Source organism: Gallus gallus, chromosome 15 (assembly GCF_016699485.2).
Source record: "Gallus gallus isolate bGalGal1 chromosome 15, bGalGal1.mat.broiler.GRCg7b, whole genome shotgun sequence".
Taxonomy (NCBI): domain Eukaryota; kingdom Metazoa; phylum Chordata; class Aves; order Galliformes; family Phasianidae; genus Gallus; species Gallus gallus.
Genome location: NC_052546.1, coordinates 1,668,663 through 1,694,495, shown reverse-complemented (window position 1 = coordinate 1,694,495; position 25,833 = coordinate 1,668,663). Strand labels below are relative to the sequence as shown.

The 25,833-nt window shown below is 48.5% G+C and overlaps 1 protein-coding gene and 1 long non-coding RNA gene across 43 annotated transcripts in view; one reads left to right on the top strand and one right to left on the bottom strand.

The window, feature by feature from the left end:
• The window catches only part of FBRSL1 (fibrosin like 1), a 419,446-nt gene that overhangs the window by 300,021 nt on the left and 93,592 nt on the right, over positions 1-25,833 (top strand). The window lies entirely within an intron of this gene.
• Positions 16,057-20,578, bottom strand: LOC121106880. The gene is made up of 2 exons (XR_005840118.2): positions 20,129-20,578; positions 16,057-19,727 (listed from the first exon to the last, which is right to left on the bottom strand). It is a non-coding gene; the product is annotated as an uncharacterized LOC121106880 (long non-coding RNA).

Sequence of the window (25,833 nt, the reverse complement as noted above, 5' to 3'; positions counted from 1 at the left end):
CTTTGTCTCCTCGCTCCGCTTTCATTTAGTTTTTTTTTCATTCCTAATCATCCTGGTGGAAGAAAGCAGGGAAGGGGGAGGATGATGAAGGGAGAACAGGGACATTAAAAAAAAAATTTAAAAAAAACACAGCATGTTGTGTCATTAAAAAGTGCCTCGTATTACCCGGGAGCTCCTCCATCTGCTTTCGGTGGGCATCCCAGGAGGACTTGGCGATTATGAAGGAATTCTCGGAGGCCATTACTGGGACGAGGAAAAAAGGCTTGCTGCAGACAGCTTAATGGACTAATTTGTAACTGTGAGAGCAGGAGAAATGAGTTGTTGGCCACGTTTTAATTTGACAGCGAGTGGCAGAACGAATGCAAAATGTGATGAGTGAGCAGGCACGCTCATTTTCACAGTGCACTTTGCGAGGGCCCCTCAGCTTCCCCAGGGGGGCTGTCAGTGTTATTTCTGCCTTCCCCACGTGAGCGGGGCCGGTGGGGGCGAAGCAGCGAGGAGGTGCCGGGCTGAGGGCAGCAGGAGGAGGAGAGGCATGATGGAGCAAGCAGGGCTCAGGAGCCAGCTTTGTGCCAGCTGGGAAGATGGCAGAAGACGGGCTCAGGAAATGAGCGGTGTGCCTTAACTGTGCGCGGTGAAGGAGGAAGATGCTTTGGGAAGAGCATTTTTTGTGTGCATGGTGACTTTTTGTTGTCATCAGGATGTATGGCCCCACCTCCTGTGGTCCCCTTGAGCAAAGGGTTACAGGCAATAGAGCAGCAGCCTGGGCAATCTTTCCCAGAAGAAACCGGAGCTCCTAGGTAGGATTGGGGAGGGGATGCACAATGCTGCCCCTCTTCCAAAATCTGGGTCCTGCTACATCCACGCAGAGGCTACAGACCCACTGCAGCCATGGTTTCCCTGCCACTCAACGTCACCTGGCCCTGCTTGTGCTAATTGGGCCTTGCCGTTCATTCAGGCGGTACCTGCTGGGGAGCCTGGCCACTGCAGAAATGGCCACCCCCCTCCCAAAGCCTGGCAGCAGCCCCCCAGGCCCAGCCACCCACAGCCCCCGTCCCTGCTGTGCTGAGACTGCTGCCCGAGGGCAGTGCAGTGCTGCCTTGCTGTGCTGGGAGGGCCCTGCTCTGTGCCGGTGTTTTGTCAGACCGCTTATTCTTTAGCTTGTGATGTTTGAAAATCGATGCTTCCCCACCCAGAGGCTATAAGGCAGCAGCCTGTATGAGCTGGAGGATGGATAAAGAGGTGTAGTTCTGTAGGTGCCACCTTCCTGCCCATCAGTGCTCATCGCAGCTCCCCGTCGGCTGCGGTGCTTTTCCCATGACACGTTCTTTACTGGAGCTCTCGTGAGGTGTAGGAAGTCCAGCTGGCTGCTGCGTTCTCCTACAGGTTTTCTTCAGTGGCCTGTTGTTAAGTTGTATGATTAAAAAGGGCAAAGCCTAATTCTGCCAGAAAACACACACGGATTGATAATAGAATAAATTGGTACATATGAGCTGAGATGATTATTTATGGCTCTCTTCCCAGGCTGCAATACCAAGGTACACTCATGCCATGGATTGTGTGACAGCTGCTCACAAGGCAGCACAGCAGATACCACTTCTCACCTGTGATCAGTTGTAGGGATGCTCTCAGGGAGTCTACAGTGTAGTTTTTGCAAGCCATCCAGAAGGAAAAGGCTCCCTTCTCTGGGTTGTGGAAATAGAAGAGGAGGAAGAGGACTGTTCCTGTTCTACATGAATGCAGGGAAGCTGGCATGGGATGGCAGAGGTGTGTGCAGCAGATGCTTTTGCTGTCAAACACTGGAGTGTTCTGGTCCCTCTAGGGCTGGCTGTGCTCTGGGAGAGTGCTGGTGGAGCAAACCCACTCAGCGGGTCCAGGGATCTGTTATCCTCTGGTTTGGACATCTGCCCTGAGGGGCCCTTGGGCGAATATGGCACCACTACCTGAGCTGGGTTACAAGAATGCGTATTTATTATTGCAGGTGACAGGTACGCAACAACCAAAGCCCCTTGATTTTTCAGAGGTTTCTTTACAGGTGAATTAACTCTGTTCCAAAACTTCCTGTTATTTAACTATAATGATATGTAGCACTGGGCTTTTTAAAACAGGCTGGGAGAAGACAGAAGAAGACAGAAACGTACACTTGATCATGGCCGGGAGAGAGCATGACAAAGAGGAGGGGGTTTCCCAACCAGAACAGAACGTTGGCCTTGTGCCTTCTTAGCTCATTCCACCTCGGTTCTTGCTTTGGTGTTTCGATAGAGGGTGACAGGCAGAGGACCATTTCAGTGCTCGTGTTCATCTCACCTACTTGCCCATTTCATCTCTATCTCTGAGCAGTGATCTCCAGAAGAGAAAGCTTTGGGAATTCTCCAAGCTGTCAGCCGGCCCCGGGATGTGATCAGTGCAAGGCAGCGGGGTGAATGAAATGCATGCTACCTCCAGGACTTCTGTTCACACCTCAACCTGACCCCTTTGAGTTTAAAAACAGCTCTCTGGTTTCAATCCTAAAGGCACTGACATACAGATGGAAGCCAGAATTGCTAGATAGTGGTGATTCTTGGAGACGTGGCGAACCGAGTGCCCCACTCCGGGCTGAGTCCTGGCAGCAGGGCTGGCGAGTGGGAATCAGGGCGGGCTGTTTCCTTTGCAGGTAAAAACTCGCTTTAGAGGTTCACATAGGCTGTCGAGGATCCTGTGCCACAGGGCTGTGGTGCCTTAAGAAGCAGGTCTGGATTGGGCTGTGTCAGAATTCCAGCCGTACTGCAGCTTCCCTGCGCGAGACAGCGCGGCTCCCGCTGCTGCCGCAGCCGCTCCCCCCCTTTACCTTCCAGCTCACTGCGTCTGTTCCTGGAGGCCCCGGGAGGCTTTAACAACCACTAGATTGTTAGTGACAGTCAGACACTTTAACACTTAAAGTAGAAGGTTTGATTTAATCGCAAGGCTGTCATTTATTATTTGTCTGCTGTGTTCCGCTGGGGCGCCCGCTGATCAACTGCCTGCTCCCAGGAGGGCTTTTTTTTTTTTGTTATGTCTAAATCCTCAATACAAATTGCAGCGCTCCTGGATCTCCCAGCGGGACCCATTACCGCCTGTGGGGCATTAAGGATCATTAATAGTGCTGTCAGCAAGCTAGCCAGTTGGTTAGCTTCTCATAAATAGGAAATTAATCCATCTACTTCATTAATAATGCCGAGTGTAGCTATTTTGTTGCACTTGATGTAAGGGGCCTTGTGTTTGTCTGTAATGCGATAAGACAGGACTCCAAATTAGCATTGAATGTCTGATACGGGAGTACAGACTCAATTACTTAGTGGGAAGGTTTTTGTTTTGGTTGGGGTTTTTTGTTGGTTGTTTTTTTTTTTTTCCCCAAACGTCTTTAAAGTTCTCGAGCTGCGAGAGAAAACAACAGCGCTGATTTGTTCATTATTTGCGTTTTGCGGGATCTGTTTCTTTGGCTTGCCTCTGCTTTTGAAAAATAAATGGTTGGGGAGGGGAAGCAGCGAGCAAGACATGGGGACCACACCTGGCAGAACAGCAAAAGCCGTTAATTAAAGGCAGGGCTAACTAGCTGTGCTCATCTTGCCTTCTGTGTTGAGGCTTTGGGGGTTTTGCCTTGCTTTTTCCTGCATCTCTAGTGGAGGAATCATTACAGTGCTGACGGGTGTTACATTTCACTTTGGAGGAGGAGGAGCACTAGCGGTGTATGGTAAAGGAGAAAATGAGCCGTGAGAAGGGCTGTCCGGCTTTTATGAGAAAATCATTTGCCTACCCAGCAAACGCAGAGTCCCTGATGGGTGGTGTTGGAACCACTCCGAGGAGATGAAGAATTCTGAATACATTTATCTATTGCATTTCTAATTAGTTTTACTCGATAATATCTAGGCACCAGAGACAAAATAGAGAGTTACACAGCAATTATCCATACGAGCACTCCATCCTGTGCTTCTGTACTGCTCACGTCTTCCTGCCTTTCCTTCCTTCCTATAACTTTCCCGTCAGCACGGGGGAAAATACAAGGCATTTTTCAGCCTTAATAATTAAAGAAAAGCTTCTCAAAAAAGGAATGGTTTTCCTCCTGCCCTCCAAACTCTGTGCATTTCCTTCCTTGTACGTCAGCCTTCTGGGTTCGTCTCCAGCCGAAGGGACAGAGAGGCAGCTGTGATGAGCGGCTCTCGCTGGAGCTGCAGTTGCAGCCTGGGAGCCGCTCAGTGCAGGATTTTTGTCCGGAGCTCTGGGAGCCTTTGCTGGCAGCCTCCTTCAGGACACTTCAAGAATTTGCTGTTACTGGCCTTCTAGCTGTATGCTGTTTAGTAACATGTGGAGGAGAGATTATAAACATATAAACATATCAGGTCCTAGCCTATGTCTGGGGCTCCGAGGCACCGCCACAACATAAATAACAATCATTATAACTAATTACTGTTTGGGCAATGGGGAGGGAGAGCACTTGTATTTATTTTTATAATGGGAAGCAAATAAATTTCTGAAATATCAAGAGGAGGGAGTAAAGAGCTTCTACAGAGTGATGAGATAAATGGATTTGGAAACATTCCAGCTCTCCGAAGCCAGTAGCCTGGGACGGATGGGTTTTGTTGACAAACTCCTCGAGCCATGTGAGCTGTGCTGTATTTATTTACATCATTCCTGTAGGAAAGTGCGTTACCCAAACATGTGTGACCACAGAAGTACCGTGCAGAAGCAGGAAGGATCCCAGTATTCTGAAGAGGTGCAGGAAAGGGCTTTGGGGATCTCCACTCTGGGCAGTGGAGCCACTCGCATTGTTTGTATTAGCTGTGTGTTCACAATGGTGCCATCTGGGAATTGGTCCTAGAGGGCAAAATATACAAAGAAATGCAGGAGGCACAGACCTCATAACCTCACTTGGGCACCCTCAAACTTTGCAAATACCCGTTGTCCAAATTCCGGTGATGATTCTAAACTTCACAGTTGCCCTCTAGGACAAGCAGGAACAAAAGGATAAAGCCAAACAGCTTTGAATGTAGAGCTGCACTGAAGGAGAAGGGAGCGTTCCGTGTTGGAAATTCATGCAGGGGTTGTGCAGCTCGGCTCTGTTTCTGGAGGTGTTTTTTTTAACTGCTGCCTTTTCCTGTTTGGAGCTGTTTTGCAGTGCACAGTGAGTAGCAATCAGTGCCGCCTGCCATGTCCCTCACCTGGGTATTATTAGAGACAGTGGTGCCGAGAATCCAGTGGCCGTAAAAAGCCCAGCTGCAGCCAAAATCCTAATGCACTTCCAATTCCCAGTGCATTAAGCTGGAGGAGTCTGCTGTGTATTATCCCAGGCTCTGTCCGGTTTCTCTAGAGGTTTTCTGGTGCTAAAATCTTTGCAAGCATTTTTGTCAAATGCTTAAATGCTTTAAAACTTAACCTCATTACGCTCCGGTCTATTTCTGTAGTGAAGGAGAAGGGAGCATGGGAAGGTTCTCTTCCCTGAAAATAAAAAGCCCAGCCAACATGTTAGATGCTTTGGAGGTTCTTTTAATGTAAACTGCAGGAAAGGACTTTGGCAATGTGTTGAAACTGTTAGATTAAAGCTTTCCCCTCCATCGCCCCCCATTCTGCCATTAAAGACCAATGCTGCTGTAAACAATTTATGGCTTTCTTAAAGGAAGTCAGATAATCCTGGCTGATTTGTGGCCATTCCTTTATTGCCTTGCCAAACTCTGCTTTGTCATTTCTGGTTGGAGGAGAAAGCACACACAGCCACATATGTTCAAGTTTCTGACCTCATTTTGACTGTTACGAGAGAGTGAGCACATGTGTCTTTGGAAAAAAAATAATAATAAAAAAAAGTCTGGAGTAAAAGAAGAATAATTTCCCTGGTAATTATGTTTTTTAAGAAATATGGGGTGTAAAATACACCATTAATGATTTTACAATCACTTGGCCAGTCAGGCAGGAGAGCTGGCTGACCCAGCCTAGCAGAGAGCACCGCTCCGCATTAGTGTCAGAATGGATGTTTAGTCGTGTGCAGCCATGGTGAAATTGGAAGTGGAAAGGGGCCAATGCCTCTTTCAGAGCGAGGGGAATGAAAAACCCTCTCTCTTGTTTTACAAATCTCTCCAGGGATGATGAAAACGGCTCTCCTTGGCATCCATCTCCTGCTTAGTTCTAGATCAGCACGTGCGGTAGGAAGACGTGCTCTGCATAGATATGGCATGGCTTCAGCGGAACTAGGGAAATAAAAGGGGCACGTTTCTCCCCTCTGCAGCTCTCCTCCTCCTGGCGTTCTGAGTAGTCACCATGTTCCTGATTAGTGAATATTGCTATGAGCAGAGCTGTGGCGCTGCTTCTGGTGGCAGTGGCCTGGCACACTTCATGCTTAGACCTGCTTTGCAGCAGTGGGTGTGCACCGCCCGTGGCTGTTTGGTCTGGTGTGGAGATACAGCCTACCTGGGGATGGAAGTCTTTCACTTTCAGAATGGCACTGTTGCGTCAATACAGGAAAAGGTAGGGATTTAAAAACAAAATAAAAATGAAAGACCAAACACCAGAACAGCATTATCAGTTAGAAATCCTGCCATTGGATCAGCGTGTTCTCTTTTAGGAAGCTGGCATTCTCTCGTCAGCAGAAGCTGAGCCTCTGTCTTCAGCAAAAGCTTCTGGTTCAGCACAGCGTTCAGTAAGGTCAGAGCTGCGGGTATTAACAGAAATGGGAGTTGGAGGACAGGTGTTAGGTCACTTCATCCAACCTGCTGACAAGATAGTATTGTCTGTTTCACTCTATTTTCTCATACTTTTCCACCATTTCAGCCTTAATTGTAGCAAGTAACAGTTTTCTTCTGCCCTCTCCCTCCCTCACCCCCCCAGGTAACTCTTCCAGAGCACTATAGTTGTCTTGATCAACAAGACAGATCTTTTGCATGCAGTCTGTTTTTCACTTAAACTTAAGGCCATTTCTTACTTACTATGACATTATGAGATAATTTATAACAGAAACTGTATTTTTTCTCATGTTAATGTCTACTTGTGCAGGCAGGGCAGCATTGGGTGGCCTGAGCCTAAATACCAATCAAATCACCTGACCCTCGACTATCCTGTTCTTGTTTTCTTCTTGCCTTGCTTCCATCATCCATGCACTTCAAATGAACATCCCACCTTGGTTGTTTCTCCACAAAACTGTACTTATAGCCACGGGTTATAGAGAGGGATTTGTGATTGCCTGTGGAGCAGATCATCATCTGCAGGGATGGTTTTGTATCGGCTGGAAGCAGTGCAAGCATGGCACCATTCAGCAGCTGATTTTTAAAGCACAGAACTTCTTCTGCAGTTGCAAAGTATTCCACAGGCATTAATAAAGTAGTAAATCTCTTATTTCTGGTGTTATCTGTATGAGCATTGCCAAGAAGCAATGATACAAGTGAGGTGCAGAGATTAAGTGTGGAGGAGTGTCCTCTGAAACACCGAGTTCAAAAGCTGTTGAGCATTCTGTACCGCTGTGGCTGTAAGAGAGCTTGCAAATGCTCATCTCCTCTGGAAATGGGGCCAGAGAGATTTCAAGAAGTATAGCCAGAAATTCAGGGACACCAAATTGCTTTGCCTTTTTTTTTTTTTTTTTTTTTTTGTGGAAGTTGTGATCAGAGATTTGTGTCCAGAGTCATGGCCAGTCTCTGATGAAACCAAACCTCCCACTTCCAAGAGCCTACATTCTTGGAATTTTCTAACGAGCAAAAATATTGGGTCTTGTGCCATAATAGTGAGTTACTTCAGTTCCTTCAGGAAAAGAACTCAGTGCCAAATGTGGAGGGATTTTGACAAGCTGGGACTGAGGGAGTTCTGCTTTACATTGTCCAGAAGTGGCTGTGATGGAGAAGGCACACACTGCTGGTAGTGCCCCTCATATAGCAGCTGTGTTTTTCTTCATTTCTGTCCCACCCAGCAGTGTGTGAATCAGCAGACTAGACTGGAGATTATTCTAAAATGTCATTTGACAATTATTAAAAGCTCCCCTGAATGGAGCACCATCCTTGATTGCAGTGGGGTTGTGACGATTATGCTAAGAAATGGCATTCGATGCAGAACAAAGTGTTGCCGCAGCAATAACTCCCAACATCCAGCTCTAACAATAAGTCATCCCGGATCCTCACCACAGAGGGCCGGGCTCTTTGTTTACAGCCAGAATGAGAACCGTGAGCCTGCAGCCCCAGCTAAGCCTCCCAAAAGACCTCTAGCATCTGTAGGTTCTTACTGGTTTCCTCATCAGTACAACGCTGGGGAATAAGCAAGAGCTGCTGCACTGCGCTCTGCCACGTGAGACGTGTGGCCCTGTGAGGGTGAGGCCTCGACCTCAGGATTTCCTGGGCCCGGGTTCTGTGGTCAACCCACCAAGATGAGCAGCACTCCCCTGAGACGTCTTTCCACTACAGCAAGAGCATTTGCAGACTTTTTTTTTTTCTTTTTTCTTGGGTTTTTTTTTTTTCAGAAGTTGCATAACAAAGTGACTGTTGTTACAGATTATTAGTAGTAAATGCATCACCCCTTGAAGTGTGTATACTTCATTAGCCTCTTCCCAGCACTCCCAATTTCTCAGTTAGTTGTAATTTCTCCCACTAATTCTTTCCTTCATAAATTTTGGAAGACAATGCATGTGTGCCTGCAGCAGTGAAAATAGCCATTAATGGCACACGTGCGCCATTTTTCTCTCCATTTTTGACAACTATTGCATTTAGAACAAGTGATCTTCAGTTGTTAGAAGGGTGCACTTCTTTGCTTTTCAAGTCATAATCAATAGGAATGGCAGAAGAGCCCACAGGTCTCTCTGGATTTGTAACGCTGGGGAAGCCTGGATAGGTTTTTGAGGTGTGATTCATTTATATCTGATGATGGTTTAACTGAAATGATAAAGGGATTTTCCTTATCACTCCCTGTTTCGGCGATGATGTTCCACTCCTTCACTGGCTTATATCTGCCGTTCCCCACTACACAGAAAACGGTCACTGAGACAGCAGCACATCATTTTCTTCAACAATTTATTTCAGCGTCGGGGCGGTTGTTAGATCCTTCAGAACGTGCAGTGCGGGGTGGGAGCACACGAAGGAAGCGGCCGGCCCTTCCCCAGCGGCACAGAGCAGAGCTGTTGCACTGCTGTGTGCTCTCTACCCGTGTCTGCACCCATAGGCCGCTGCTGAACCCCCTTCCCCTCATTTTGGTTTGACAGTACTGAGCAATCCCACACTTTGACTTCGTTATTGATGCTGTAGCTTGGTCAAGCTTGTGAAATTCAGCTGGATGTGAAATGCTGCCATTAGGCTTCAGCAGCATGTGGGTTTTTGAAGTGAAATCATCTCTATTTTTAATCCTGTCCCTTCCTACTTTTCCCTAATCTTTGCATATTTATCCTGTGCACTCGTGTGGCGGTCAGGTCCCTGGGTGCAGCTCGGGAGCCCTGGTTCCCTGCGGAGCCAGCCCTCTGTGGCTGCAGTGCGAGCCAGCCCCATCTGGCTGATTTATGAGCGGCACTAATGGCCCCCCAGGGGACCCGTCGCACTGCCCTCCAGGCTGTGACACAGGCCTCCAGGGGAGGCGGCGGTTCTGGGAGGAAGCTGGGGAGGAGCGGGGCAGAGGGAGCAGAAAAGCAGGGGCTGTCCCTGGGGGACACAAGAATGACAGTCCCACCGCCCCATTGTTCTGTCTCTCGTGATCTCTGAGCAAATGTCCTCGCGTCCTCAGGTCAGGAGTCCACACGAATAAATTCGTGGGGCATGTTTTTCCTCTCCCACGTGTAATGTCTACCCAGTCGATAAATAATTATTAAGCAATTATGTCAGACTGCAGTCTCAGAAAATTCAAACTTTAGTTTCAAGAAAATGAATTCATCCAGTAAAAAACACCTTTGTGCAATAAAGACCGGAGAAAGTAAGATGAGATTGCGGTCTTTCTTTCCCCAGGCTTGGATATTGCTTTATCAATACAGTTCTGTCAATAAGCTGTGAACAAACGCAGGCCTTGTCAGATTTACTAACTAATCACAGGAAAGTGTTGGCAAGGCTTAAAGGATTGAGTGACCAGACACAGTAACTCATTTTAAGCGTTCCTGCTTGCTGTGTTTTTTTCCTTTCCTTCCCACTCGCACCGTGCTCCCGTTGGCAGTGGGTCGGCTCACAGCTCCCAGCACCCTCAGCCACGCGGGAAGGAGAGATGCGCACCCTGCACAGATTCTGTTTCCTCGTGTGTCCAACCACAGAAACACGCAGATACAGAAATGGTGTCACTCTTTTAGTGCACCCAGATTTCCACTAACTGCAGTGCATGTGGTGCGCTGTGCCATGTCTCAGCATGCCATGCAGTAATTTTTAATTGAAGGAACTCCCCGGCTCTGATGGCACCACAGGGGTGTTCACCATCAGCTTTAGCAGAGCTGTTCCTTTGGTCACTTGATAACAGGTTTTCCTTTAACTGAAAAGATGAAACGAGAACATAGGAAGTGCTTTTTTCTCTCTCTCTCTCCATAATTTCTGTCGCGGATTCCTCTGTTTTTGCTGTTCGTTCCCTGCTGGCAGCTGCCATCTGTAGCAGCTTCTTTTCTGCCAGAACGATTGGCAGCAGCTCCCCCGGTGCCCACGTCGTCCTGCCTGCACCTCCCAGCAGCAGCTCACTGTGCCTGTCAGGGCAAAGCTGCATTGCTGGGGCTGGGGGGTCTGCCCATCCTCCTGGGTGCCTGCAGCCTGAGTGCACACCTCTGAGCACCAGAAAGATGTTTGTGTGCAGACTTTTTGCTCCATTCCAAGCAAGCGTTCTGTGTTCCTGATGCCAGAGACTCTGCATCACCTCGAACAAAGTCCAAGCAGCGGCACCTCGTAATTCAGCACAGTGGTGGGAGGGCCCTGGCAGTGGGAGGATGCACAGTGGATGAGCAGGGAGAGCAGGAGGGATGTGAGCTGCAGGGATGCTTGGTGCTTCCCTGGCTTTCCCCTCATGCCAGGCCTGAATGCGCTCAGCTCAGCCCCACGCCGTGCACAGCCTCCTGACGGAGCAGGCCTTGTCCCACCCCCTGCACTCCCCCAGCCTCCCCTCCGGCCATGCCTCATGGCCTGGCCTCTGTGCTTCTCCTCCTGGCAGCCCTGCTGCCTGCCACCACCTCACACAGGTCAGCGGAGCCGGCAGAGCAGCGTTCCCACAAAGGCTGCGTCGGTGCGAGAGCCGTGTCGGTGGCTCGGGCTCTGCTGGAAGGCCTGGGAGCCTCTCTCTCCCCCAGCTGTCAAGGAAACTCGAGGAGGCATTCAAATGAGAGACACATGGATGTTTATAATTCACAGTTTTGCCATTGTTGTCACCAGAGATTTGTTCTTCCTGCTTGGTGAGGGGAAAAAAGGAAGGATAAAATTGGTACCATAACATGGCCAGACATAACTTGTTTGAAAGATGGGCCTCCAATTATTTACTTAAGGAAATAGTGGGAGATTTATTAATAACCTCTGGCGACTTAAATAGCTCTAGTGATTTCCATGTGTGACCCGGGGCCTCAGCCTTCCTGGCTGATTAGACACGAACCTCAGCTAAGGAGCTGACCTGCTCGGTTTCAAGTGCTCTGCTGGGGAACTCCCAGATGTGCGGCCGAGGAAAAACAACGTCTGTCAGAGCCATTACGGAGCGCCGCGCTACAGCAGATTTAATCTTGCCTCTGATTTCAGAGGAAGCGGTGCGGTAGGAGGGCTGAAGCAGTAATGAACTCCTAACATAAAAAACTATTCTCTCCTGTGCATCCGAGAGCGAGCAAAAGTGCTCATCGATCACTGCCTGCGCCGGCCGGTCTCCACTGCCGTTTGTGGATGTGCCACTTTCTTCATCTTGACGAAAAAGGACTTTTTTAAGATACAAAAAAAGTAAAATCCAGAATAGCGTTGTTTTCTCCGGCCGTTGCAGCCCCACATACCAGTGCTTCCTGGGGCTGGCATCCAGATTGCTGCTGGATGCTTTGGCCAGCTGCTGCCTGTGTCACAGAGCTGGTGACCCCAACGTATCTCTTTGGCTTTACTTCACCGCAGCAGGATCCGCTCCTTCTATGTTTTGGCCTTGACAGAAGCTGTCGTAAGTTGGAAACAAAACCTTTCTTAAGTCACCAAAGAGCCCTCTTCCTGCCTTCCCATTGCCTCTCAATAAACAGGAGAAAAGTATGCTGCCAGGGGATGGGAAACAAAGTGGGGACGTGGGGGGCGCCATCACCGCTTCAACCTTTCTGGGTTCACTGCACTCATTTTGGGTACTTGGGAGCTCGGTGTGGGTAACTTGTCATAGTTTATCAGTATGTTGCAACTGATGGGCGCGAGTGTAAGTGTTGTTGCTGTCACTCAGGGAATTTTCATGGGACTTAAAGACAAAAAACATATTATGGAAAGACAACAGAACCAGAAATGGCTGGAACTGCAGCACATTACCATAGCTGTGATTGAAATTAAGGACGTGTTCAATTCCCGAATGGCTGTGCTGGTATCTGACCTGAAAACAACGAAGTCTGATGCAATAAATGGAATAAAACACTGAAAAATAACTTGGATCTACTTAAAAAACGTGCCAATGGTGTGGAACTTAATGCTGCGTTGGCATTCATCACGATGACTGCATTCAAAATGGCATCAAAGCTCAGGCCCTGCTCATTTGCCACTAATGGAAACAGAAGTGTTTGCTGCCTATAGGTGGTAGCTTTAAAAGGTTAAAAAAGAGTCTCATGGACTTGAGTGTGGAGTGATGTGGAGGCCGGGTGGGGAAGTCAGGGGGTTGGTTTGTTCTGTGAATCTTGGTGATATATACATACGGAATTTAGAAAACATTTGGAAGTTCTTTGCACAGCACAAGGTAATGCAGAAGGTACAAAGTGTATTTTCTAAGAATTGCTTTCAAAAGTATTAAGAGGTAAAAACTTCTGACCTCGGCATTGTTTGTGTGCACAGTTGTACTAGCTGGCACGTTAGGGATTGACTCAAGTCACTGAATGTAGGCAGAGCCTGGCATGGACATTCTTCCTTCTTTTTAAACCAGGATTGTATAGATTTATCTGGATCTGGAACTGAATTTGGAACGACTGAAGTTTGCCCTCAGTGATCAATTATTTTTTTTTTAAACCAGTGGAAATTTACATCTAGACAGGATGTTATTGGGAATTTAGGCTGGCTGATTAATGAGACGTCTCCAGGACAGCTAAACAAGGAATTTTGGTTTTGATGTTTTCATTATATCCTGTGAACACTCATATAGATTAATTCCAAATCTCCGTCATGCTCTGTAATGGAGGTATTAAGCCACAGAACTTGATGCAGTGCTATTTTGGGGCTCAGAGAGTATGAAATTCAAGTTAGATCTGGGTGCTCGTGGTCTGGGCCTTGGTTGTGGCTACTGAGTAGGTTTGACCCACATCACTGAGTTGCATGGGTCCCAGAAAGCGTTTTGTTTTCGCAGGGGGAGGAGGAGGTGTAGTTTTTACATGAGGTCTTTCTGTCTGCCTTACCGCAGCCTTTGGGGGATGAGAGAATGCATTTAGATCACTTTTTTAAGCTTCGCAGTGCTAGAAATTTATCATTTTCTGTTTCATCAAACAAAAAGATTCTCACGGAATTACCCTTAGAGATGGGCTCCAGGAAAAGCACCAACCATCATCAGACTTAAGAATTGCACTGTAAATAAGCCTGGGAAGGAGCTCTGGAGTCCAGAGTTGTGATGTCTCTGTACTCTACTGAGGCAAACCCCTCCTGCATAAAAGTGGCAGTGATTGTGCTTTGGCGAGGCGCTGGGACACAGCCTTGTTTAAATGACTTGGAGGAATATGAGTTAAGTAACTGCTGAATGTGTTCAGCTGTTTCATCAAAGTTTGATTGAAAGAGTAAAACAGTAGTAGTACAGCTGCATTATAGCAGTAGGAGTAAACAATTTACTCTGTTGCATCTTAATATCTCGTTTGGAGCTCTTTTTTAAATGGGGGTGGCAAGAAGCATGAGTTGTTCTGTTTGTCATCGAAGTGATGGCTCAGGCCTTGTTCCTTATTGAGGGTCACGGAAAACTTCTCAAGATGTGAAAAAAGCAGCGTTCCACACATCCCCAAATCCCTGCTTCGCAACAAATTTTAGAGCTGTGTTCGGATCCAAATGGCCCAAAGGCCGTAGGAAGTAGGGCTGGGGTTGGCCTGCCTGGCCCCGAAACGCCTGCACCAGCAGCGCTCAGCGGGACCTGCCTGGGAGGGACTGCACGGAGCAGGCGTGTGCAGAGCCTCATCCAGCCCACGTCTGGCCGTCCCCAGCTTGGGAACTTCCTGAGCCAGAGGTCGTATCCAGACCATTGTGTTTAATTGCCGCTGGTGGACTTATCCCCCGTGAATTTGTCTAATCTTTTTTGAACTCATTTATATTTCTGGCCTCCGCAACATCCTGTGGTAGTGAATTCCACCATTTAATGACATGTCATGTGGAAAAACTGCTTCCTTGGGCTCGACGTAAAAAGTTTACAAGTCTCGTTCAGCACAACTGATTTCAGTTCAAGTGGAGCATCAGAACGAAGTACTTCTCTGAGCTGAGGTCTTGACTCAGAGCTCACTGAAGTCAGGAAGAAACTCTGTGTTATTTTTTGCAGAATTAGAAGCATGTTTAGTCTCCAGACTTGTTTTATGCTAGCAACATATTTTTCTGTCACTCAGGCAAATTATGTGAAAGAATTCGGTCATACCACTCAGGATGGATTTGTGGCTCCTGCAGTTAATTCCGTTTGCAGTTATTGATGGTGTTAGTAATAAAAACCCACTAATACTCAGTCTAGGAGCAGAGTGATAACCAACATATGGCACTATGTGAAGGCCCCGACTTTCCTCAAAATTTCATTGACAGCAAAAGGCATTTGTGCTGCGAGTGGCAGTGCTACTGGGAGCAGAGTGCACTTGCTTTATTTTGGCCCCTGCAGACCAGCACCAGGTTGGCTTGCTGCGGTCCTCGCTGATGTTTCGAGATTTCCGTCGACCAAGAATGGCCCATGAGGAACTTGGGGGCTGGCACTGAGGGTAACCAACGTAACGCAGTGATCCGAAGCACAAAGTTAGCTCCTCCTCTGGTGTGACAGCAGCAAGGCAGGGGCTGGAGGGGGCAAGGACATGCCGTGGTGTGGCCAGCATACAGGGCAAGATTTCAGCACGCAGCCCTTCTGAAAAGGCTGCTACTATGGCTCCTTCAGGAAAAAAAATCCCATGCATCTTTCCACAGATGTTTCTTAAACATTTTGCCTCCCAGCCTCCTCTCTCGTCCCAGTAGAAGTTGTGCCTGCATCTGCAGGGGCTTCATGCAGGACAGGCCAAGGGTGTTTGTATCCACACATCAGGGGAAGCCACCGCCGGGCCTGGAGACGTATTCTTGTGGGCACCCAAAGCTGAGCACCAACATCCATTTCTGCGTTTTCAATTTGTCTTGATTTTCAGAGCTCCTTACCTCGTATTGACTTAGGTATCTAATGACCCAATTCATCAAGTAGTTTAAGCATGTAGCTAATTTTAATCAAGTGCATAATCCTGCATTTAGTCAGGCGCACGTTTAAGTATCTTGCTGAATGAAAAATGGGTATAAAGCCTAATTTAAGGGCAGTCGTTGCTTGAATGCTTTGCCTTAGTTCTTCGTGAGGAAACCAGGAGTGTAAGGAGGTGCTCCCAGGCCGCCAGCAGACCTGGGTGCAGTGGCAGAGGTGGGCAGTGAGCGCGTCCCCCCCGAGCGCCGTCTGTGCCGCGCGGTGGCCGCTCTGCGCTGGGCTCCTCCGCTCCCGCTGACCCTCGCCTCCCCGACTCCCATTCCCCTCACCTAACAATGACAAATGGAGTTATAATATTGGTTGTTGAACCATAAGCTGTAGATAAATGCGCTTCTGAGAACCACCATTAAGTCCCTAAATGGATTATATATATTTGGTTTAGAAACCTAATATTTAATATTAGTGTACTCTCCAGCGGTTGGCTTTATTTCTCTTGATAATCTATTCCCACTCCATTTCCTTTTAGATTTCTAACCTCATTAAACCTTTCATATCGCAGTTATTTTCTGTTCTAAACAAAATTAAAGACACACCATCCCCAGGTTTTAAGACTCTAATTTTACTCCCAAACTGGAGAAAACACGGAGATAAACATTCTTTTCAGTGATGAATTTTAAAACCGCTTTACGAGTCAGCTGGAATTGCTAACCATATTGAGGACTGTAAAAGTCTGTGAAAGGCAGCATAATAAATGATGCTTGAAATGGCATTTGTTGTACGGGAGCTGAGATGCTTACATGGTATCTTTCCCTTCTTGGTTTTGTGCAGAATGTGAGGATGTATCTCACGTCAGACGGTACCTCAGGAATTTACAACGTTTCGTTTCTGGTCTGATTGTCTGCGAAGAATCTCAGTTACCAGCAGGGGTTCCTTAAATTCACATGGCCGGGAGAAAGCGCTATCTGTGTAATGCTCTGCTCCCAGTGTGCGCATTAAACTGGTTTTTCTTGATCGAGGACACATTTCTTCCTTATCATCAGGCACTTGGGCACATTGCTTGTTCTGATATATATAAGTATTGCACTCTGCCTTGCTAGACACGGTAAAATTGTGTTTGACCATTCTTGTTACACAATACCCTGGCCCCTACAGGGGCTGCTGCACACAATATGTGTGGTGGTGAAAAGAAATTTGTAGGCTGGAAGAAGCTCAAATATGAATGTATATATATATATATATATCTTTGCCCAAATACACTCATCTTTCCACGTTTTCACGTAGAACCTATATTATTGCTGCTAATTATCAAATATACTTGTTATTAAATCAGGGCTATACACTTCCTGGCCCATCTGCTGCTCCTCTCTCCTCTTCCAGCAGAGCCCTGTGGCTGAGCCATGGCATCACACCAATGCATGGCATTACCGTTGTGGGGCAGAGCGGGCTGCAGGCAGAACAGGTTTCTGCTCAAAGAAAAAACCCACCAGCAGTGGTGCAGTATGTGTTGTAGAGGTGAAGGGGAATCTTCCTATGAAGCACCTAGATGGAGGCCCTCCTTGTTTTACCTGGGAAGTCTCCATTGCCGGCCTCTTGTTCTTGGTGGCTGCAGTAGCAGTTTTCCTACTTTTGTTACCTCTAATTTCAATACTGAGACCTGCAGCTTGAATAACAAGTTAGCACTTTGCATCCTGAAAAATCTGAGCTTCCCTTCACCCTGTGGGAGGAGAGATGCTGCTATTTTCCATCCTTATGTGGCAAGCAGGGAGGAGCGGGGTGGGAGCAGGGAGCGCAGGGCACTGGTGCTGCACATCAATAGCCAGGATTACTGCCGACGGATCCTGGCTCCCGGTCCTTTGCTCATCTGCTAGTCTTTAGGTGAGAACTAACATTTTAGGGATTTAAAATCGCGAGGCAGGGGTCTCGGCAATTTGCAGAAGCTCTCCCCATGCCACAAGAGCAGGCCCTGTGACAATAGGCATTTGTTTGACAAGAGAAAAATGATAGGGGAAATTGGCTGAGCAGTTTCTGATCACTGAAGTCCCTGCTGATAGCTTTGTGCTACTCTTGTTCAAATTCACAGTAAGAAACAGCATGGTGCTAATCGCTGCGAGGTTCTGGGAGAAGGCCGGTCAGCAGGGTGCTTCCATGGAGAGTGATGTGCTGAAATGATAGGGAAATCGGTCTCTATCCTGACCCTTTCCCTCTGCTATCCAGCTGCGTGGAGAGCTTAACAATGACCAGAAGCTTGCCTGGCAAACCGTGACCGGCAGTTGTGCTAATTTACATTTGTTTTCAAGGGTTCGGCATCATTGTCTTTAATAGGATGCTCTTGTTTGGGACTTAGTTGTGGGTGTTTACGAGGTATCTACATTTATGTTCTCCTTCTGTTTTCCTCCGCCGTACATAATGTCAGTTTGATGAGGACAGCATCCTTCAGCACGCCATGTTGCAAGAGGACTCGTTATTACCACACGTCTATTTTAAGGCAGTTTCCATCAGGTTTATTACACCCTGTGAATTCATTATCTTTCTGCTCACCTGCGTTAGCTGCACACGGCAGCTTTACCGTCCTCTCTTCCGAGGGCAGGGGTGGGGGGCTGAGCTCTCCAGTTCAAGTTCCGAGGGCTGCTTATTTCACGCACTATTATCTTCACCCACCCATAGCAACCAGCACCTTACAGATCGCCTCCATTATATCCATTCTGTTCTCCGCTGCCAAACAGATCGATGTGGCCCTGACAGCCTGAGACTGTACAAGCACGGGAATCCCGAGGAATCAATGGCACGCAGGTGCAGCGCAGGGGATGAGTGGCGTTCCCCTGGGAGGAGCGCTGGCCATCTTGGCCCCTGACTCAGCAGCTTCCTTCCCACTTCCCATTTCGGAAATAGAGCGGCAAGCTCAAAATCTGCCACGTCTGAGTGGAGAGCGGAGAACCCAGTGCGGAGTTACAGTTCACTTTGCACTGACTGATGAGAAGCCACAGTAGTGGGCCTTTCTTCCTGGTGAGCGCTGGGCTCCTCCTGTGCAGGAGCAGTGCTGCAGGGGCACGGGCACTTCCAGAACTGGGAGGATTGCTCTGGTTGCTCTCTGCTTGCTGTGGGGTCAGGGACTGCGGCACAATGGGGCACGTTGCAGTGATGGGGAGACACCCATCAGCTTATTTAGGGAGAAATCCATCCTCCTGTTTGCGTGGCACCGTTACTAAACTGACACCAGGCTTTTCCATTTGTTTGAGTCTGGATTAGAGCAATTTAAACAGCTGTTTGATGTCTTGCCCTAGGTGGGAGAGTTGCAGATAGCAAATCTGTTCCATAGCGGTTGTGTCTCAGCCTGTTCACTGTTTTCTGGTACCCTGAAAATGCTGGAGATTGAAGCAGGAAAAGGCAGTGAAAGCCTTTAGAATTAAAGGTCTTGGGCAGATTTCAGGTTTTCAGGAGGAGCGGGTGAGCAGGAGTGCATCCCTCCTATTGCACAGTGAGGGAGACAAAGGTTTTCCTGAGGTTGGTACTTCCCACTAACATTAAATTTACTCCTAGGAGTTGAGATGGGACAACTGAATAAATCATCAGGATGAAAGAGACAGATCCTTATGATCACAAAATAGTGATAATACTATGCTGTAATGTTAACGAGCTTGAGTTTTTCAGGCTTGCCATATGCAACCCCCCTGTTGGCTTTAGTAGACACTACCATATGTGTTACGGGGCCAGGATCAGGCATTTTTTCAATTGCCTCCCAATGGAAGATACTCCTCTGTGTGGAGAAAATCTGTGAGTAGGTCAAAATAACATTCTCCATCAAAGGAGCAAGTTTCCTTCCCTTTGAGCTCACTGGTGCTTTCAGAAGCTCTCCTCATCGACGTCCAACATGCCAAGCCAGCAATGGGCTCCTGTGTCTGAGTGTGCGGAGCTGCTCAGCACGCCTCGCGCTGCCTCGTGAGTTGGGAGCAGATGTTGGCTCCATGACAGCTCTGTGTCAGCAATGTGTTTTGATAAGAACAGACCATTCCCAGCTGGTTTCCAAAGAGTTTTTCTCTTTTCCTCTGGTTTCCTCCTGTTGTGCTTTGAGCCCCTCTTCATCACGTTTGGAGCACACAGTCTGAAAGTGTGTGCCCAACTCTTCTCTCGATGCTGTTTTATTTTCTGTATCATTCATATTTCAAAGCTTTTTTTTAAGAAGTTGTTCTTCACGTGGTTTGGAATCCCCCAGTTTCAGCTTTTCCCCCGCTAGCGAGTTTCCGCAGAAGAACAGAACAGTCTGCGTTTCTTTCAGCCTGGCAAAAGCACAGAGAGATGTAATCCCTGCTCAGTGTAACTGTGCCACCAGCAACCCACAAAAAAGCCAGATGTGGCAGCTACATCCCCGCCGGGGGGCCCTGGTCAGCAGCCCAGGGCTGAGCTCTGGTTCCCCTCGCCTGGGAGCGCTGTGGGGATGGGCACAGCTGTGCCCGATGAGAACCATGTACCGCTCTGTCCATCGATGTGTACCGACCCCCAAGGAAGGACCAGGAGAGGCAGAAGTGTGTGGTGTCTCTCCAGATTAAATGTGGGAACTCAAGTTCACCCACCACTCTCCTTATCTTCCTTCAGATTCAGTGTTAGATTAGTGCTAGCAGACTGCTGATTGAGTTGGGGTAATTTGCTATTCCACCTCCGCCTTCATACATCTGCTTACCTGGTTGGTTGTGGTTGAAATATCCTCCAGTCCTTATTTCAGATACGTAAGACATTTTGGCAGCCTTGCTAGCAGGGCAGGAGCTCTCTGTTCCTAGAGGACGCTTCAGGAACAGACTCAGTGAGCCATTAGGCAGCTTCCAGGAGAGCTACTGAGGCGACGTGTGGCTGCAGACTTGTTACTAGACCTCTTTATACCATAAATCTGCCCATCTGTAAAAATGGGGAGAAAGCAGATCCTCTGGAGTTCCCGACAAGCCGTGTCTGCTGTGTTCTGCGTTGCTGCAAGCACAAGTCATTCCTTCACTGGGAGCTGAGACGTGGCAGTTTGCTCACCTACCTTCCCCTGCAGCCTTGAACTCCCCGCAGCAGTTTGCAGGCAAACAGCAGGTCTGGGGACTGCGCTGTAATGGGAAACCTCCATTTCCCTTTTAACCAGGACTTCAACCCTGCAAAACAATCAGCCCTCCCCTTCCCGGGGAGAGGCCACGGTATCTAATCAGGTTTCACTCCTTTGTTGTATCTATTGATCCTCAGCACTGTAAGATGCAAATTGCCATGCCTGACAGGATTCCGGGTGTTTTATCATCAATGGAGAGTAATTATCCTTGGCTGCACCAATATTGGATTGTTAAGCCCCAGGATAATGCACAAGGTAAAGACATTTAGAAGGCAGTCCACCTTGGGGATTTGTGTAAATGTGATGGATAGAGTGAGAGAAGGATAGCTGAATTACAGCCTGCAGGGACTGACAGCTGCATGGGGGTGTAGCCTTGGTAATCCTTGCGGCAGAGATAGCGCTGCACTTGGTATTGAGACACAAAGTGCGGCTAAAGCTGTAAGGTTCCCTTTCTGTTTAATCCTTGTAATGTGTATTTGCTGAGGAAGAAAACATATGCAAGATTTTGAATGGATGCTGTGCATTTGCAGGACCAGCCAAGTGACTTCTTCCGTTGGTTTATTTATCTCGCCATAAGTCAGGCTTTCGCTGTAAGCATATTTTAGAGGCACGAGGGTTTTGGGTGCTTATTTCTTTGTCTGTGGATTCCAGTTTGATACTAAAAGCAGAATTATAAATGAGTTAAGTAGGAGATACGTTTCTTTATGAACGTATCTGGTTAACCATTGCATATTCTGCCGTATAAAGCAGTTAAGCTGTCTTAGCCATGGGGAGGAAATGAATGTCAGCAGAGATGCCATGTTAGCTGGTAATCCTCCACTGATAGCAGCAAACCCGAAAGTAGGCTCATGGAAGAAAATCTCTTTTTCCAGAGTTATCCATATGAGCTGAGTCTTACACACCCATCACTTCCCTCTTTAAATCGGCCCTTTTCTGCAGTTGCAAAGTAAATAAGGCAGAGATACATGAAGCAGAAGGAGTGTTGGTGCCATAGAACTGCCAAGATTAACACTGGAGGTGGTTCCCAAAGGCCGTCGGGCTCCAGGTACGGCACTCACCTTGCGAGCCATGACTTCTGCTGATGTTCTTTAATGTCCTCAGTTGCAATTCTCTCTTGTCAAGCAGCTCCTTGTGTTTGACCGAGGCCATGGCTGAGACCAGCCAACTTGCTTGGCATGCAGAACGTGTTTGCTTCTCTTGAGGCTGCTAAGGACACCGAGGAGTGAATGCCAGGAAGTGAAGTGTGCAGCCCGTGCCTTAGCAGCGCCGTGCCAGAGCTGCAGCTGCAGGCAGTACTGTGCTGGTGGCATTGTGTTGGCAGTGCTGTGCAGGCAGCGCTGTGCTGGCAGTGCTATGCTGGTGGCATTGTGCTGGCAGTGCTGTGCAGGCAGCGCTGTGCTGACGGCCATGCTTGCTTGTGCTGGAGGGTTGGGGCACTGTGCTCTGCTGGGATTTTCCTGCCATCTTCCCACGTGTTGCTGCCGGCGTCATTTCCCACGTTATTAGCAGCGTGCCACCAGCACCACACCTCGCTCCCTGCCTTCGCAAAAGCGGGAGAGGGTTTTGCTCCACAGTCAATTTCCACTACAGTTTTGAAATCGGAGAAAATTGAGAAAGATGAAGAAAATTGTCTGGTATACTGATGCTGTTTGTTATGTTATACAAAGGAGCGAGGCTCGCAGGCGTTGGCACTGCCACGGCAGAAACACTGCTCACAAGGGTGAGTCGCTGGCAGCTGGGTAAGGGGAGCAGCCCACGTGCTGTTCCATGCCCACTGCCATCAGGTTAGGAGCAGTGCCTTCCCTGCCCCAGCGTTGGGCATGGCACGTGGGACACGGAACGTGGTCGGTCTCAAATGGAAGCATGCACAGATTGAAGTGCGATGGGGCGCTCCAAACTGCCGGAGTCATGGCTGCTTCCTGGAAAAAGCCACGTGAGCGGAGTTCCAGCCCAGTGCAGGGAGGAGCTCCAGCTCACAGCCAGGGCACAGCTGAGACCTTCGCACCCCGTCCCGCTGCCGCTGCGGGTGGTGCAGGTGAAGGGCACAGGGGTGGAGGATCAGTGCGCCGTGGCACACATGTTAAAATACACACGTGTGTGTGCTCGTGTGTTTGCCTTATGCCGCACAAAAGTAGATGTTTCTTGTTGCTTATTTTTTTTATTGGGAAAATTGTTAGATTTTATGGCGGTATGTAATTAGTAGTTTGCCAGCAATAATTACAGGGCTGCGCTCCAGAATAAATGATGTAGCATTCCTGTGCATATAATATGGTATACCGCAAAATAGGAGCTGGGAAATTGCAACATTGCTGGATCATCATCTATCTGACATGTTGAAGGGGGTTTTTGCTCTGAGAGTTTATGAAAAATACTGAGTATGGTGCACTGTGAACCAAAAGACTTTCTTTGTTAAATTAACCACAATTGCAACCACAAATTATGGCTTCACAAACTATAGATTTAAGGCTGGCTTTTCATAAATAGAGTTTCTTTGTGTTTTAACAAAACACGCGTAAAAGAATGGAGCCGTACAATGATGCCAAAGCAGCACTTTCAAAATCATCGGCCCATTCAAGCCCTTGGAATACAATCACAATATTTGTTTAAAGTTTAATACCCAGAAAGGGAGCTCGTAGAAATCCCATGGGCTTAAGACAGTTCTGATAAGATTTCAAACGTGTCTCGATGAAATAATATCGAGATAGTGACCCTAATGAGCTGGATTTGTGTACATTTGAAAGTTCGTTTTCTTTTAAATAACTGTGTTAGTCACCAAATGACTAATATCTGAAGTTCTGAAAAATGAAACGTGACGGAAATACCCTCAAATGGATCCTTGATGTGTCTGTGACACATCCGTATTTGAGAAGAACCCGGATCTTTTCGAGTAGGAGGAGCGATGCCAGCGACTACCAAAGGGAAATACTCCCAAAAAGAGCTTTCTCCACCACTGGGTGATTGCCACAGATTTCTCCACATTCTAAAATATCCCGCAGATTATTGGCACGCTCCGTTCACTTTTGAAAGGCATACTTTTGGCAGCAGCAAACCGAGGAGGGCCATGTGTTAACATCCTGGTTTAGCAATATGTATTCCCACATGCTAAGCCCTCGTACAAATGCAGTTTTTATTGCTGTTGACTTCAAACAAAGATGCTTTGACATCTAAAGTTGTATATGTTACAGATGCAGTGCCTAACCGTACTCTCGCTGTATATTTTAGGACGAGCTGGCTGCGGTCCCAATTATACAGTCAAATATAAACAGTGGTAGGATGCAGGGCCCCATACCGAGAGTCACTTATCTCTGCTGTGCCGTGTGGTGCTGTGCTGTAACATCATGCCGGCCCATACTTTGTACTCGGGCTCATTTGCACGTCGTTGCTTAACATATCAGATAAATAAGGAATGGCAGCAGGCAGCACCGCTTGCCTTCTGACCTGGGGTGCGGGACAAGAAGCATCCATGCGTGGCTCAGCTGCTCCAATCCGCAGCCACATCTCTGCCAGGTTAGCGAGCCCTCCGGTTCTGGATGGTGCAGCTGGGGAGCATTCCTAAGAAAAAGTGTGTTTATTGGCCAGTCTTTTGTGCCGCGAAGCTGCAGGTTGGGCCTTGATGCGATGGAATGGTGAATGACGCTCGGCTGCCCAGCTCCACAGCAGTAGGTTTGTTTTGTAGGGAAAAGCCCTTGAAAAACCAAGCAGATCATTCTGCTCCTTCCACCGCCATCCTTCCCTCTGTGGGCAGCAGGGTGCGGGGTGCGTGGCGGGGCCAGCGGGCTGTGCTGCGCGCTTCCCCTCCCGCAGCTGCCGGGGTGTGCAGCAGTTACTGCAATGAGAATTAGCTGCAAACATTGCCGTCTGATTCCGAAAGGTTACTTCACAGAAACGTGTCTTCACATCACTTGGGATCTTTTCTGCTGTTGAAATACGCATTCATGAGTGAAGTGCTGCAATTATGAGGATGTTTAGAGAATCACAAAGGTATTTATTCTTGTCCCGGCTAGTTTGTAGCAGCAGCATTGCGAGTGGCAAGGCTAAGAAAATGTATTCAAAAAACAAATGCGTAATTGTTTTGTTGAGAGTTGGAGTCAACACTGTTTGCACACGAGGCTCCTCCGCCCGCAGCGCAGCGACCAGACAGAGGTGCCACCTCGGATCCCAGCCCTGATGGGAGGCCCAGCCCGGCTGCCCCGGGCGGCTCTGGCTGCGTCCTGCTCTGCTTATAACATCTGAAAGCGTGGTGGGAAAAGAACGTCCTTTTGTTTAGGCAGTTGCAGCCTTTCCCTCCCCTTTTCTGTTTAGCACATGGAAATGACATGTCACTGTGAAGTTGTGGGGCTGCTGTAGGCTGTGCACGTGGCACGTACCCCCGTGGCCGTTGAGCTCCTGTGCCAGCGGTCCCCTCTCCCCAAATGCACCTTCCTTCCAAGCAAATCAGAGCGTATTTTAACAGTTTCACTGCAAATCCCCATGTCTCTTCCCTTCTATTTTTATGCGCTGGCTGAGCGTACCCTGCACATTTCCCAGCTTAGAGACAGATTCAGCCAAAGACTCACTACCACTTCAGCTCCCTCCCAGCACAAACCAGGGGGGCTCTGAGCTGGGGCGGCTGCTGCTCCTATTGAACCTGGCCCGGTGTTTATTCCAGCTCTTCCTCTGTGTTTTTTCTCCTCTCCTCCGTAAAACCATGATTTCCTCATGACATCTTCATGCCACACTCCGGCCAAGTGTTTCCTCCTTCTATTGTCGGCGCTGCTCGAAGCTTTTAGCTCCCAAATGAGAAGTGTGGTCTGGCTGCGGGCAGAGGGAGAGCCCTCAGTGCAGCCCCAGGCACTGCCCCAGCCCACAGAGGGCTTCTGCATGAGATGGATGTGGGGTGCCATGTGCAGGGGCTGCGGGGTCCTTCCTTCCCTAGCAGCAGCATTTGTCTGAGTGCGGTAAGTCCTTTCCGCTGGGCTGTCTGCAGAACGCAGAGGGGTGAGCCTTTTGATGTTTGTATTTACAGTGTGTTCACATCTGGATGTTATTTGTGACACAGCCTCTCCTCCCTCTCCTGTCCCTGTGCCTTCCTGTAATGTCCGCATAGAACCCCCGGGCCCGCGGCACGCAGCAGCCAGCCATGCACAGCCAGGGGGCAGCCCCACAGCAGGACCTGCGGGGTGCTGCAGGGATGCTGCAGAATGGTTCAGTCACTGCACAGCCCCTCAGGCAGCCCCGTCCTGCAGTGCCCGCAGGAGGCCACGCGGTTCAGCCCACATGCTGTGCCCCCACTGCCTGAGCGTCACTTTCTGTGGGAGGAAAGCATC